The sequence below is a fragment of the Lissotriton helveticus genome, chromosome 8, assembly GCF_964261635.1.
Source record: "Lissotriton helveticus chromosome 8, aLisHel1.1, whole genome shotgun sequence".
Classification (NCBI taxonomy): domain Eukaryota; kingdom Metazoa; phylum Chordata; class Amphibia; order Caudata; family Salamandridae; genus Lissotriton; species Lissotriton helveticus.
The window spans coordinates 1,100,449,932-1,100,465,763 of NC_136069.1; positions in this window are offsets into that span (position 1 = coordinate 1,100,449,932).

Sequence of the window (15,832 nt, forward strand, 5' to 3'; positions counted from 1 at the left end):
ATTGTTCATTGACAGACACATTCAATGGAGCATACGTATTGTTTCTTCTTGTGTTTTTAACTTTTGTCATGTAACATTATAGGTAGAATGCATCATATAAGAAACACATTTTTAGATAATATGTATTAACAAAAGTTTTTTTTATATTGTTCATAAGGGATCACTTAGCCTTTTTCAGCACCATGTTGCAATTATATAAAGCAAATTCGAAGATTAATTGCCTAGGGATTTGTTGCGTACAATTTTAAAGTACAGCATGCCATGGATGTTGAGGACACTACTTCTGAGCGGGAAGTGGGCTCTGACCATGCTGGAGAGCATGGCAGAAGCCACAATAGTTCACCGGAGCTTGAGCCTGATGGATTATCTAGCGGCAGTAGCGTTGAGTGACTATTTCCAGGTGGAAACACCAGACACGAGAGTTAGTGTCCCACGTCGATTATACGAAATGCAACTCCAACTTGGGGGGTCATACAAAGATATATTACTGTTCTCTTTTGGGAGAACTTGTCATTCGGCTATGATATTCTCATGGCCGTAAAGAACTGGCCACCAGAATTTGTGATTGATTGCCCTGACGGAGTAATGGTAATTTTACCTGTCTTTTCCGATTTTTGTCTTAAATGCAGTTAAACATTCATACTTTAGGGAGTAGGCTTTAGTGCTAGCTCCTACATTATACAGCAACCGTGTGGGGTGGGATGATGGTTTTCCTCATCACATTATACCAGTGATGTCAACCCCACAACCTCAAAGGCAATATCCCATTAAAAGTGCGGATAAAAAACAAGTAAAGAGATACTCTCACAATGTGAATACCAAGGTATAATAGAAAGTTGAACGTCCCCTAGGAATAATCCTTTGTTTCCAGTAATGAAACCTGACCATTCGTATTGTCTAGTATTAGAATAGAAAGTTGCACCACCACTAGGAATAATCCTTTGGTTCCAGTAAGGACACATGACCATTCCTATTGTCTAGTATTAGATTACAGACATCTAAACACAGCTACATGCACCTTTACAGCACAAAACATGCACAACGCAGCACTAATGAATAACAAAGTGCGGAAAAATGCAAATCCACTTTAGATATTTCAAATGCGTTTTTCTGTCAAAACATAGTGCTTGAAAGCAGGTACTTGACTGCATTCAGCACGCTTGGGTTTCAAAAGTAGTTCTGTCAATTACCCCTGGGGTATAAGAACAGCCCAGGGTTGTTTTCAACCCGGGTCAGAAGAACTTTTGCAAGAATATGATGATCAGCCATTGTCCTGTGTCTATGACATATATTTGACGGATGATGACCTTTCAACTTACTTGGCCAGAGTAGATCGCATAGGATTGGGAATTGCTCAAATGAGCTATAAATTAAATTTCTAAAAATCAAAAATAGCCCATCTCAATGTCCTATTTTTAGGATATGAGTTGTCAACTGAGGGTAAAAAATAACAGCACATTTCCTAAGTGTGTGCTTCTACAACCACCAAACACCTTGAAGAAACTCCAATTAATATTGGTGTTCTTGAATTTTGATAGAACATACATTCCAGACTACACAGGCTTTTCAAGCACACATTGGCCAACTGAACATGCTCAACAACTACATTCAGTACAAGCTGATATGCTAACTTCCAGACACTTGCAAACAACTGAAAACACCACTTACCTGGTGATCCGTATAAGTGCAGGTGCATAAGGGTATACCTATGTTACTTTCAACAAAGGGGACACTCTACCAATTGCATATAAGTAACATTTATACACCAATGCTGAGATGTGTTTTTCACAGACAGACAAGATTTTGATGGTGGTACAGACCGATGTAGTGAGAGAAAGATCTTTGGCTCAGGGGAAACGCATTACAATCATGACACAAGTCTCAGCCCTTGAGGCTGTTACAAAGACCAATGTTCCTAATGCAAAGGCTTTACATCCAGGAAAGACACAATGGGCCAACTCTCTCACCTCAACAAATGTAGATTACAGATTTGACTCTACACTACAAACACAAGCATATTTGCAATCCAAAAATGAATATCATCTGCCTAATGAAGTCATGCTTCTTGAGCAGTATGATTCCATCATTTATAATGACTATTGAGCACAGCCTGCTATAGGGACAAAACATCAATAGTCTGCAGCATGCCGCTGTCAAAGGTGGAGGAGGATAGTGATTTCTGCCCTCATGAACCTGCATGCAGTTACTAGGTGATTACACAGCGCAGCTGGCAGAACTCAGGGGTCCGATTCGTGTACTGGAGAACATGGATCCCGGATTCGTATTATTATGTTCAGTCTTATAACAAGTACTTACACTAGTAGAGCCAGAATGAATTCAGAGATTCCAAAGGGTACACTATAAAGCACAAAACACTTCAAAGAGTGTTTGCCATGGACTCATGTAATGCACACAGTTGGTCATCAACGTGTAGGAATACATGTTGCAGGGAATTCGATGGCTGAAAATGCTGTAAAAGCAACAGTGCAAACTGCTGCAGTCACTACAATTACTCGTTCAAGTAGGAAGATAGATCGAGACATCATGGTGGCTGTCAATGCTGTGCACAATGGCACTCACCTGCCGAAAGGCTTTCCAGCAAAATACTCCTACCAGTTAAGTGTACAAAACATTTCATATGCTCAGATTCCTGGAGTGGGGGTTCGAGTGATACCTAATTCAGCTTAATGTTAATCCTAGCAGCACACGAGGGTCTAGCATATGCTCACACAGGGGTGGCAGCTACAATTTCATTATTGCAACAACACTATTGGTTGCCTAGTCTATACGAACACACTGAGGATTTTGTCCTTAAATGCGTTATCTGCCAGCAGATGAAGGATTCTACCAAAGTGACCCCACCACAAAAACCTTTATTGATTTCAGACAAGCCTCTTGCTTGTGCTCACCTATACCACTGCAGCCCTCTACAAACAGATGGGACTTTCAAATACATCTTGGTAGCAGTAGATTCCTGCTCTCGATTCCTATGGGTTTGGCCACAGCGAGCAGCTGATGCCAGAACTGTTAGAAAAGATCTTCAAGTCTTTATCTGGACACAGGCAGTAGCCACATTCAATTCGCGCCAAGGTCCGGTGTTTGCCTCCAAGGCTCACAGAAACACCATTTGAAAATTGGGTTTGACTGTGGGATACTCCTCCCCCTGTCACCCTGAGGGAAGTACAGTAGTAGAGAGGAAGAACCAGGATATAAAGCAGTCTTTAACAGTGAGGGTATTAGGTTCAGACCGCAGTTAGGTTTGTAGAACCAGCTTTTTGGAGACCCCTCCCCCACTAGGAGAGTCAAAGCCAGCGGTGCAGGGGACACCTATAATCTACGGGTTCTTCTTGCTTAAATCATACATTACCAAAGAGACCAGGACAACAAGCCATGGAGGGAAGTAAGTTATTTATTAGCTCGAGCTAAGGACAGGGTCCCAGAATGGTACAAAGACAATTCTTCAGAGACTGCTGCTTTACTCCGCACTACACATATTTATAGCACTAGCCACACCCATTTGCACAGTACAAGTTCCTTATTCAGTTAAGTTCCTCATCTGACAAGTTCTTCGTCAGTCTTGTGTGGTGTAATCGAGGCCAGGGGACATCTCTCTCTGATTGCAAATATACGCAGCCCCGTGCTTCCTTGCCCAACTGGTGTGGTCACAGTGCACAGCCTCGTGCTTCCTCTATCAGTTGGTGTGGTCACAGGGCAGTTGGTCGTGACAGGCTGAGTTACCAACAATGGACAGGATGTGGTTGAGACTCTGGCACAACTGGGGGGGGTGAGGCACACAGGCAGCTTCTCGGAATCGGCTCGACCTCAAGGAGCAGGGAGGGTTGGACAAGTTTTGACAGGGACGTGGAAAGCAATTCTTCACCAGGTTGCCGAGAGCATGGCAACACAAAATGGAGTCATGTGGGTCATTTTAAAATGCAGTTCAACAGTCCCTCATTTTGCCATGTTGAGGCAACAATCAATTGTCGTCTAGATCAATGTCCATCATTTCCTGGACCTCTCTTTTGATCTGCAATGCACTGTACTCCAGGACATCTTCATTACCTAAATTACTTAACTTGGAGTTTAATAAATATATATATATATATACCACCATAATTAGGTCTTGCAACCTACACACATATAACTTGAATAGGGACAAAACCAGATCATCTTTTACTAATCAGAATGGGAAGCAATCCATGGGCCTTACAGCTAGTAGATACTATCATTACTCCATCTGTGTCAGTCCTTGTGTGGTATCAAACGGGCCATAGATATTATCAATGCTTTCAGGTGAAATGGTGATACTCTTTGTCTGAGTACGGGCTTGATACTGTTCTACTAAACATAATACTACTCTTAAATGATGCCAGCAAACAGTAAGAACAGTCACACAAATTCACTTCTGTTGGACCATTTTGGATGCCAGAGGCGGAGCCACTTCCTCTTCCATAGCAATTTAGTCAAATGGGAACATATCTAACATTCACTTTATATCATTGCACTGGAATTGTTTGTGCAACTATGCCCAAAGTCCGTTCTAAGCCTCTTTGGTAGGCTTCTATCGTCCATCAAATCTGCTTCCATTTTCTTCTTCCGCTTTGGGCCTCTCGATCCAGGCCTTTCCATGAAAATAGTGCGTCTTAGTATCTATTGGGGTGCCCTCCTGGCAAACACTCACAGCTCACTCGAAAGGCTCAATGTCTCAAGGCAGTGCACCAATATCTCTCCTCTGCGGCAGGCACTACAGATACCATGCTCTTCGGTGGTCGTGGGCGCAGATCATATCGTGCAGACCCAAGTAGTGTTAATCAGGAAAGAGCAACAGGCTTTCATGTTCAGCAACACTCTCAGGCTCCAACACTTGTTAGTCAGTGTCAGAGGATGCTCAGGCTGCTCTTACATTCTAATTTTCCTTTCAACATAGGTATTACAAATGTAGTGCCTTTCATCAATCTTGGATTCTCCGGTGCACTGCCCTTCTGTTGGAGCAAAGGAAAGGAGGGGGTGTGGTAAAAACTTGGGTCAAGGGGGTCAAAGAACCGCGCGCTGTCAGAGGTTACCAGCACATGACAGGTAGAAAACTGAAGCCTCAAACCAGCCCTGCCGTCAACAACAGGGATCCTTCTTTTGCGCTCCTTTGCACTAAAATTCTTGTTCTGTGGCAAACAGGGAACCAGCTCCTCTTTCTTCTCTGATGTCCAACGCCGTCTGATGAAGAAAACACAATACTTTGGAAATGCAATTGATGATATGCTGGCGATCGCTGTCCAGCCTTGCTACTTTCTGGATGCTGGGACTGTAGGTCCAAGACGTCCGCCCCTCATCTGTAGCTGTCACTGATGGGAGTTAGGACTCATCTTTGTCACCGTTCTGCAGGTTATCATGACTCTTCCTTTTACTCTGGAAGATCCCGCAGAACCTAGTGATGTAGAAAATGTGACACAGTTGTTAGTTTCCTTCAAATTAGCGAGACAACAATTTATTGTATTTAACAATGGGACTGCAAGCAGGTGACCTGCAATCTTCAAGGGAGTGGCCAGATGCCATGGGACAGTCAAACTGGAAAAAATCGAAGTGGGCCTAAAGAAAATTCTTGAAAACCAGCCTGGTCATACAGAAGGGATTTATGCATAATATGGGGGTCCCTGGTACATCACTGCCGTCTGGGAGTGTGAACTTGAACAATACATCAACAATAATAAAAGGGCTGATTGGTGAAAGGAATACGGAAAAGGGAAATGGGACTGGGACACAGCTAAAATCCCCAATAACTAGGCACAATGCGACATCGATCAGCGGAGAAGCGGCAAAAGAAAAATCTATAGAAAGAACAAGAAATTACTTGGGTGATAGTCAGGCATGTGACACAGCACCAAGAATGCGGGTGATACACAAAAGACCAAAATAGTACACACATTTTAACTCTGCCACCGGCTGCTACACCATGTACTGTAATCTCAGCTACTGATCCAGTTCCTTCCCCGGGGAAAATGAAACTTGGTTTCCTTTGAGGAACAAAGCCCTACACTACCTAGGAAGCAAACAGGATTAACTAGTGCAATATCATGAGAAACGTTTAGGTCGCCTTTAGCAAGAGCCACAGATTTATAGTTCCTCTTTAGGGTCCAATCAGGGAGCATGTAATCAAGGGCCGCCCGTCCCTTAAGAGAAGGGGCAGTAATGTAACTAACTGCAGGTGAAATGCATTTAATCCTGTATAACTTTTTTTTATTTTTCTTCAATACCTTTATAGCCAAATAGACATGCACTGGTGAAGTATTGTCTCTCATGTTCACAGCATGAAATATCATATCTGTTGAATTTAGTAACCAGAACAAGTCCAACCAACTGTTGTGTAACAATGGGCATTGTCATGACCATCCCCTCACAACACAGGGGAGCTTGTAATAGTATCAAAGGTAAAATTTGTCAAAACAACGCAAGAACAAAAAAACACGCATAAGATAAAAACTCACATGCCAAGCCATCAGGTATGCTTGCTGTATACCAAGCACAAAAAGCATAAAAAAATTACAGTAGCACATGCAAATGAGCGGTGACACACAATACTATGTCATGCACTTTATGCACAGTGAACCTGCAGCCCAAAACCCAGTATTTTGGCCTGCTTAATTTGTCAGGTTTAAAATCAAAATTCAATGTCCTTACTTTCCTCACTCTCCTTTTGACAGCAGGTCACCTTAGTGGGGATCGGCTGTCAATACAACTTACTGTGTCGCTTCTGACACACAGGACCAGCAGGAACAATTCATAAAAGGACAAAATGCACAAAAATAGAAAAACACACGAACATTTCTTTTCAAAGGAGCTATGCAAAAAACACATATTTTTTCAATATACTGCTGACAGCACCCTTCTTTTTGCAATTTGCATGTTGATTAGGTCCCACAGGTACATATGGAACACTCGTTCCGCCACCTCGTGGAATGGACCATCACTGTTGACCTCTGCTTTTCTACTACTTCCCTACACCTACTGTAACATTCTTGGTCCGTTCTAATCTTCTTTTACCCTGACTTCCTACCTATAGTCATTCAGGGCGCACATTTCACCTTTACCTCTTACAACTATGACGTTTTTTTTTTTAAACCAACTCTTGTGTCTTGTCAGACTTAAAACCACCCAGAACAATCCATGAATGATCTGTGGGCAGAAGCAAAAATGCACAACACACAAAAAAGAAACACTTCTCATAACACATAAAAATATCAACTGTAACTTTTAATCAGGGGATAAAACATAATACATATTAACGGAACACAAAATAGAAAATTTACTTAACTGTAACCATCTTGTCATAATCACGGATCACTGACCAAACATTCGCTAGTAGCCCTGCACTGGGGGAAGGTGTCAGACGACTGTCAACAAGGAATGTGTTAGTTGCAAAGGGAGTTGAAGGCATATTAAGTTGGGCAGGCTCGGGACCAGTGGAAGGTGCAACAAGGGGAAGGGAAGGGTGTACTTGCATTGGTACAGTGGCCTGAATAGTCGGGGCATTGGGAACAAGTGGCTTAGGAATCGGACAAACCAGGGCATGGGCAGGGGCAACAACTGGAGCAGTAGCAGGAGCCAATTGTGCGGGATCAGGGGCCGGATACATTGTGGGGGTATAGGGTGGAGGGGTGCTCAACATAGGGACTGGAGAGGGTCATCCTCCTTGTCCCGAGCCTTTTCGGGCAATTTCTTTGTAATGTAACATCCATCTATCTGCATTCGATGTAATCTGGTCGTGACAGGCTGTTACCAACAATGGACAGGATGTGGCTGAGTCTCTGGCACAACTGGGGGGGGTGAGGGACACAGGCAGCTTCTCGGAATCGGCTCGACCACAAGGAGCAGGGAGGGTTGGGCACGTTTTGTCAGGGACGTGGAAAGCAAATCTTCACCAGGTTGCCGAGAGCATGGCAACACAAAATTGAGTCATGTGGGTCATTTTAAAATGCAGTTCAACAGGTTCATCACCTGTACGGGGTCCAGAGAGCCCTAAACTATCTTGGGGTTAGGATGTGGGTTGCCAACTTCGACAATGCCAGTACAGTGGTGGCTGAAACATCATTTGACATCAGTGAACATTTGGATGTTTTACAGGATCAGAACAACTTTCGAGAAGATCAGAGCAACATCCAGAAGAAACGTTACGCTACTAGGGAAGTGAAGGAAGCACCAGAGAGAAGACTTTGGACAAGAAGGAATTACCCGTCCTGGCTGTTAAAGGTATGAGAATTGTCCTTCTACCGCCCATGCTGGTACCAAAAACAAGAGATTTGTGTCAATAGATCTTGCCAAACCACATTATGGAGCCAGTTCTACACAGTAGGCCAAGAGGGCTCCTATGTAGTTAACTGCCTCCTCTCACTACCCTACAGGAAGTCACTATGCGGTCTTCGATCCACAATGAAGCCTCTTCTCCCCTCCAGGGGACAGCTAACACTGAAATATCTGTCTGTTACATTAACAAACTCCTTACAAACATCATGCATAGAGACACAGATTTCTATTCGGCAAATAGACAAGGATGGTATCTACAGAAACATGCCACCATAGGTGCCTACTCCAAGTTCTAAGCAGCCTTCAGAGCTGGCAAAAAGAGAACAAACAGGCTCCGGCTACTTCATTGACTATGGTGACTTCTTTTCATATTCATCTGACCCACCACTCCTATCGCCCGCGGTAGACTGTGTGAATTCTACATTTGGCTAAAAAAGGAAAACTTTATCCCTCCTTGGATGTACATTTAGGATTAAAATTGCATTGCTTTTCCTTTTCATTTGGTTTGGTGACGGTCTTTTTCTTGATCCTGAATGGCACTATCTCCCAGAACGCTGTTATTGAACTGGTGAACTTGGTTTTAACAACCCATTTTTCATCACACAAAGTGAAAAGAGATCTTTCATTGGTGAACATTTCTGCTGTTCCGGTTTCTGATGGAATTTTTGGGGAATCTGTATCATATGATACATTTGGACCAACTGAATTAATTAAAATTCTTATGTGTTTAAAATTTCTCTGCATGACTTTATAACTCCTAGCACAATCTCGGATGATTGAGACATTGATACAGAGTGTGAAATGCTGGAAGATCTACAGCATTCAACTGTTTTCAGTGGAAATTAGATGTATGAGGGAATGACTAATTATGATGAAATGTTCTGTTTTCACCATTGTGGTCACCATTTCCTGCATCAAAAAAGTACTCCACATGCAGTGTTTAATTACACACAATGGGAACACCACCACAGGGTAGCTCAAAAGCATTTACACAGAAGTTTGCATATATTTCTGGTCACAATCCAGCTGACCCAGAGTCTTATTATTATAAGATCACACCCTCACAGGCTCTGGAAACTATGCTCGCTGACGACAAGCTGATTTATTCTGTATCTTTCATTTCCCAGCTGTCTGTACAAGGGTTTCATCATCATCATCATCATCATCATCTGCTTTATTTCGATAACTGGTATCATAAAAGCATCCAACAGCATTTTAAAAATAGCTAAAAGGTACAAAATGACAAGTGGTGCAGGAATAGACCAGAGGTAATGTGCATCCAAAACGTAGAGGTACATTATTGTGCCACAATCGATAGAAACAAACAGTTGTCGAAAGCTACATGATGGGAAACATTACAAATGTGTTAATAAAATCATAAATAATTATGATTAAAGCAATTAAAATGTACAGTCATAACAATCCTACCCAATGGGGATGTCTCAGTCAAAAATTAAAAACAGAGTGTGGAACCCTCCGTGCGTACCCAATGGATGGACGGGTTAGGGCCCTCTGTCGGGGGGCAGGTAAACTAGTATAAAGTGCTAGTGCGTATAATGAAACTTTAGTGATGGATTTGAAAATCTTCTTGGGCCGGAGTGCGTCCTCCACAGCTCCTGGGATATGTTGTTAGACCGCCCCATGCACAGCTTTTTGCCTGACTATCCAGGCATGGCTAAGGAACTTGGCCACACCGCAAGCAAAGAGCACTCTTGCTTCGGACTTCAAAATGTGCCGAGCAACCTGGTGGTCCAGCATGCCCAATTGACTGCAAATTGACTTTAGCCATTTGTACAAGGATTTCACTATTGGAAAGACAATGTTGATTTGAAATCCATTTGGGGAACTATGGAATGGCAGGTTCTTGGGATCGAGGCCTTATTTAGAGCAGCCCTAATACCACAACAAATGGTTTTCCTGAACAAAACTGAACAATACTGTGCAGCAAACTACTTGTCTTGGCCTGGCCAAGGTACACGATGTAAACACACCAAGCATACCCACATTTGCAGGTTTTGCAAACTGGCAACAATTCCCAAATTACACAGAGGAAACATTAGACACCATGCTTCGAAATGGCTCATACAGTTCCTCACGTACCAATCGGAAGGTATGGTTAGTGTGGCTGTTAAACACTAACGGATGTCAGGCTCATTTTCTGGGTGACACCTATGGGTTTAGGATCAGTAGATCTGACGCACGATACAAGCAGAGACAGCGCTCATGGGTGGTAACTACTTACAGTGTTGGGAAGTTATGCCTAGACTGACTAAAAATCTCAACATTGTCTCAGGTGAAACAACACTTGTCCCTTCTTCCTGATGAAGATGGGATAACAGAACTTTTTATTAGGACCTCGAGGACCACGTCAAAAGAAATTTCTGTATGTAATATACATTAAAGTGTGGAAAATTTCACAGCAGTAAGCTTCTGACAGATTATGTGAAATTAACGGGGCAAATTTAGAAAGGGTTCTAGCAGTAGTTGATAATGGTATGACTACTCAATTCACCAGGATTTACTCTTTGGGAAACATAGTGCCATCTACAATTGACATAATTCAGAGTGACATGTCTTCTCTACAACATGACAGTGGCAGCTTAGGGCTATAATGTTACTGAGCTGGAAGCTACAGACACTTTGAGCTTGGCGTGTTCCATGGAAAAACCTTAATGACTCTAGTTTGTTTCTGCCATATAAACTCAGAAAACAACAAACAATCATGCCCAAAAAGGACACCATATATACCATGGTATACATAGAGAAGTTAGAGAAATTGCCGGTCCCTATTGCTAAAACACCTTCTCTTCTGCAGATAGGATAATCCACTGGTTTATTTCTCTGCCAATTTTGAAATTTCACGTCCAATACTGCGTACAACACCATCAAGAGGGCAGATATAAGGTGCTAGGAGAGGGGTATGTACACAAGTCATGGATCCTACCTTTTAAATACTGATGAGAGACAGAGGCTTTTCTTAGCAGGGCTGACTGTGAGGATACCCTGGGTCATTCCTTGGTGTGCAGGGAGTTTTCTCATTATGGTGTAGGTAATGCTTCTAAGACAAACTTGTCATGCTATTTGAAAGGGTTCCCAGCTCCTGTGATCTGTCCGGCTTTCAGATTACCCTGGAATTGAAGTTATTCGATGCTGAATGATCATGGGTGCTGTGGGATGAGACCGGGAGTTGCCTATCTGGTGACGAACACTATGGCTGTGACATGTTGTACACAAGTACTGTTTCCACATGCCCGCACAGTTAAGAATTCAATGCTTTGGTCTTCGATAGTGCTTACAAATGTGCACCTTGACGATTTAAGCAGACTGATAGCCTTATTGTTCTAGAAAGATGTGGCCTTAACATCTACAAGGGAGACGTTTCATCTTCAAATTTCAAGGGCATCCCCTCAGATACAGTCACTACTCTGCACTAATTTCCCATACCATTTTGGGGAGCTTTTGAAGCGCAATTTTAGCATGTCTAAAACAGTACGCTTAGCTCACTTTTTTTTAAGGCAACTGGCTCTGGGTTGGTCAGCACCTTCCAGACAGTCTTAGGAGTGATTCCATCATTCATGCATTCCATGCTTGGAACCATCTTTGTAGACCTGCTGCTTATCCAATTCTGAGGTGTCGATAATGTGCTTTTAATTTTTCTGCTCCGCAATGGATGTCCCATCATGAGGCCAAATGGGGTTAGCACTACCACACATGCTCCTACGTCATGAACGCATGATACAGTGCTTTGATGCACCCTTGCTTCAGGAACTTTAAGGCCACTGGTTCTTTTCTTCTATGCCTGTCTGGCTACACTGCATGCAGCCAATGTTTTGCTGTCTGCTGTGCACTTTTGAGTGTGCCTGGATGTATGATTGGGATCACAACTGGCTCAATCTCTGGTCATTGACCTACTGGTGGGTCTGTTAACAGCTCACTTGTACCTTTGTCCTTCGTGCTTCCCATAGCTCCTAAATGCATATTATGATCCCTTCTTGGATCATTCAGCTCCTGGTGATCTGGGTTCTGGCTAGTCTTCTGCAGAATCAACACCGGCAGTTTCTCTCTTGGCTGACACTGAGGGGGATGGAATGGAATGTATTTGTTCTATGGACTTGATGCATGATGTGCCTCTGTGAACATCATCTGCGGTTGCTGAGAACAGCAATGTTTCATCTACTGCTCGGAACACATAAACAATTTGGCAGTTTCAAGTTGTGGGAACATTTTAATTCTGACATATTCCTTAACATCCCAAATTGTTGTTAAGTATCAAACTTTTTTAACTTGCTTTTATATACTTTTACATTTGGCTTTCTGTGTGCATTTAAAGTCAAACTAGCATGGTGCCTTTTTTTTATAAGTATTAGGGCTTTATGCTTTTACATAGAGGTTTAGCATTGTAATTAGATAGCTTTGTTTTTAGTTATGTCCAAGGAGTGGGTGTCATGTGGGTAAACGAGGCGGGTTAAGAAATGCCATTTTACATGCTTATGTTCTTAAGTGGCCTTCTCTCCCTAAAATCAATGACATTTAACATAAATTAATTTGCATGCACATGCAAGATAATATACTTCAAATTCAGTTTTGTTTACAGAACCACTTCGTAGGCACTCCATAAAAACACCATGAACATTCTGTTCAAGGGCTAAATTCATCATGCAAGATGTTTTTATTTGTTTTGGCCACTCGGTGACAGAGCTATCACAATAGAATAAATAATAGCGGCCTGACTGAGGCTTCTGCATGGTTATATGGAGGATGTTATTATATATATGACGTCAAGTCTTTATTTAGACAGAGGAGCATGTAGCTGGAACTGAGAGGCCGATCCATGCCAGAATTCCAGCACACCTGATTCCTGTTAACCTCCTGCAAGGGATGCTGTCCAGTTCTTCACCAAGACGGGAAGCTTGATGAAACTAACCCATGGGTTCCGGGGAGTTAAATCACCCTACAGGGATTTGGCAGATTCACTCACCCTAGACATGATAGGATAGGATTCGATAGTTAGACGTACAATATAGTACTCTACTTGTATGCAAACATATATTATCTGTAATAAGCAAAATGGTTGAACTGTTTAGCTTTTTTACTATTCTAGCAATACTAATCACATTATTATGTTTCATTCTATTGATTATTGCAGTGTGAGTATTTTACTCAAGAATCACAATGCTTCAATAAATATTGAAACGCTTTACTGTGTACATCTTGTGTATCTCTTTGGGTATGCATAAGTGACTAAGCAAAACGGTTTTAGATCTGTTACCATCATTTCCTTAAGGAGTCAGAGTTGTCATGTTCTGAGGTTGTACAATCCATTTGTTACCCTATCAGGTTAGGGGTACAGATGGTGCACTTTGAGTTAACAGGAGTTCGGCCAACATATCCGGATGGTGTGCGTGGAATCAATCTCACACTGTTCTGAGGTTTATGTTGTCCAACAAACGCACAATTTTACTTGGAAAAGAGTAAGCCGCACAGCAACAGATTGTAATTTGAGAAACGACCAGCATTGTTCCACAGTTTATTTTTCAAACAGTGTTGGTTGCGATAAAGCACCTTTTGAGCCCAATTTGGACCAGTTTTCTATCACAAATGTGATTTTGGTCTGGACAATATTTTTTTCTGCCCGCAAAGAAGTATGGCAATCCAATCTTGGGTACTTTGCGAAGTTGAGACACTTGTGGATTTTGCACTGTTTTGCTGGTCATTGAAGATTTCTGATGCTAAAACAGCAGTTCATGCTAATGTATTTATTTTGTGATTCAGGGGCGTAATTATTAATATGTCACGTAGTGCATTGCTGCACTGCATGACAATGAAAAGGCAGCAATGCACCATGTTAAACATAATATAGTGCATTCCTGCTTTTCCCAGCGCTGGCGCACAGTTTGCTGCTTAGCACCAATGCAGGCACTCTAACACCATGGTGCAAAGGTGCCTGCGTTGAAAGTAGGATTGATTTTGTTCAGGAAGGAATACCATGCTGCACAAGAACAATCCCTTGAGACATTTTGCTCTTTCTATGTGTGCGGCAGAATACAGCACACATAAAAAGAGGATAAACCAAGGAGAAATAGAGATAATTCTCCCCATTGCGCCTCTCCTGGGATGCTTAGCAGTTTTAACAAAATTCCCAGGACTAACACTTATGGTAAATCTGGGAAGGCACCAAAATCCATGTGTGTCACATGGGAACATCCACACATCACCCCAAAAGCCTCCCTGGGTCAGAGTAACTCAATGCAGCGATTTGCGCTGCGTTTCTTCAGATTTATCCGGCCACTTAGGGCCACAATAGGTGGTCTTGCATGGCTTGATAAATCATACTTAAAGGTTTTGTTGCCCATGCACCCTGTTGCGTGGTGCAAAAGCAATGCAACAGTTTAATAAATATGGCCCTCAATGTTTGGAGAAGACTGCCACAGAGCGGTGGTCTTTAAACTTTGTTATGCCATATCCTTCAAAGCAAAATATTTGGGAGTTAGGCCCCCCTCAAACATATGAAAGGGCAGATCAAGACATGGGTAAGAAATCTAACTAAATCGCCAGTATATTGGGAACTCCACTGGGCAAAAGCCCCATCCAGGTCCCCTTACCAAAGCCCTAATCAGATCTGTTCTCAAAGCACCATCCTGATCTGTACTTACAACTTCCTTTCCTGAAAGCCTTGCAAATTTGCACCTAAACCATAGCTGCCAGGTTTTCTGGTTTTAAAAAAAAATTTTTTTTTATTGTTCTTAGCACAGCAAACTGCAAACAAAATCTCGATTTTACATTCAACAAATACGTTGTCCAGTAGTAAAGTCCAAATTGTATTAACTTTCAGGAGAGATAGACTCATGACTCATAATAGTCTCGGAAGGCACCCCAGATTTTAATGCCCAGTCTTTTTTTCCTTGATCCTTTGATTGAGAATAAACTCCACTCCAAATTATATAAACTCAACATTTTAGCACGCCATTGATGAAAGTCCGGTGGTTTTTCCTGTAGCCATTCACTGGCGATACAAAGGCGTGCAACTGTAATAGCAAAAAAAATAAAGTGCCGGTGTTGAAAAAGTATTTCCGAGTTATTGTCTTTCTGAATTTTTCCTAGCAGCATCATTGCTGGAGAAATAACTACCGTAGTTGTAATCACTAAAGAGATGATTTTTTCCAGATGCTCAATAAGTCCCTTTAACTTAACACAATAATAAAAAATATGTATCGCTCCGGCGTCCTCCTCACCACAGCGAAAACATTTGCCTTGACTTCCCACTACCCATTTCGCCATTCGCTTGGGTGTATAGTATAAATCACATAATGACTTAAAGAACTGAGCTTTCAAATTCGCCGACATGAGCCCCTCCTTTGACAAAATTAGAAGATCTTCTACATCAATCTCAGAGTCTCCTAAAGTCTCTCTCCATTTCAGCTGCACTTTTTCTAAATCATCTTTCTTGGCAGAGATCAAGGATTGATAAATCACTCCAATTTTGGCTGATCTACTAATTTCTTCAATGACTTGGTGTTGGATCAGTTTCCCACCCCGC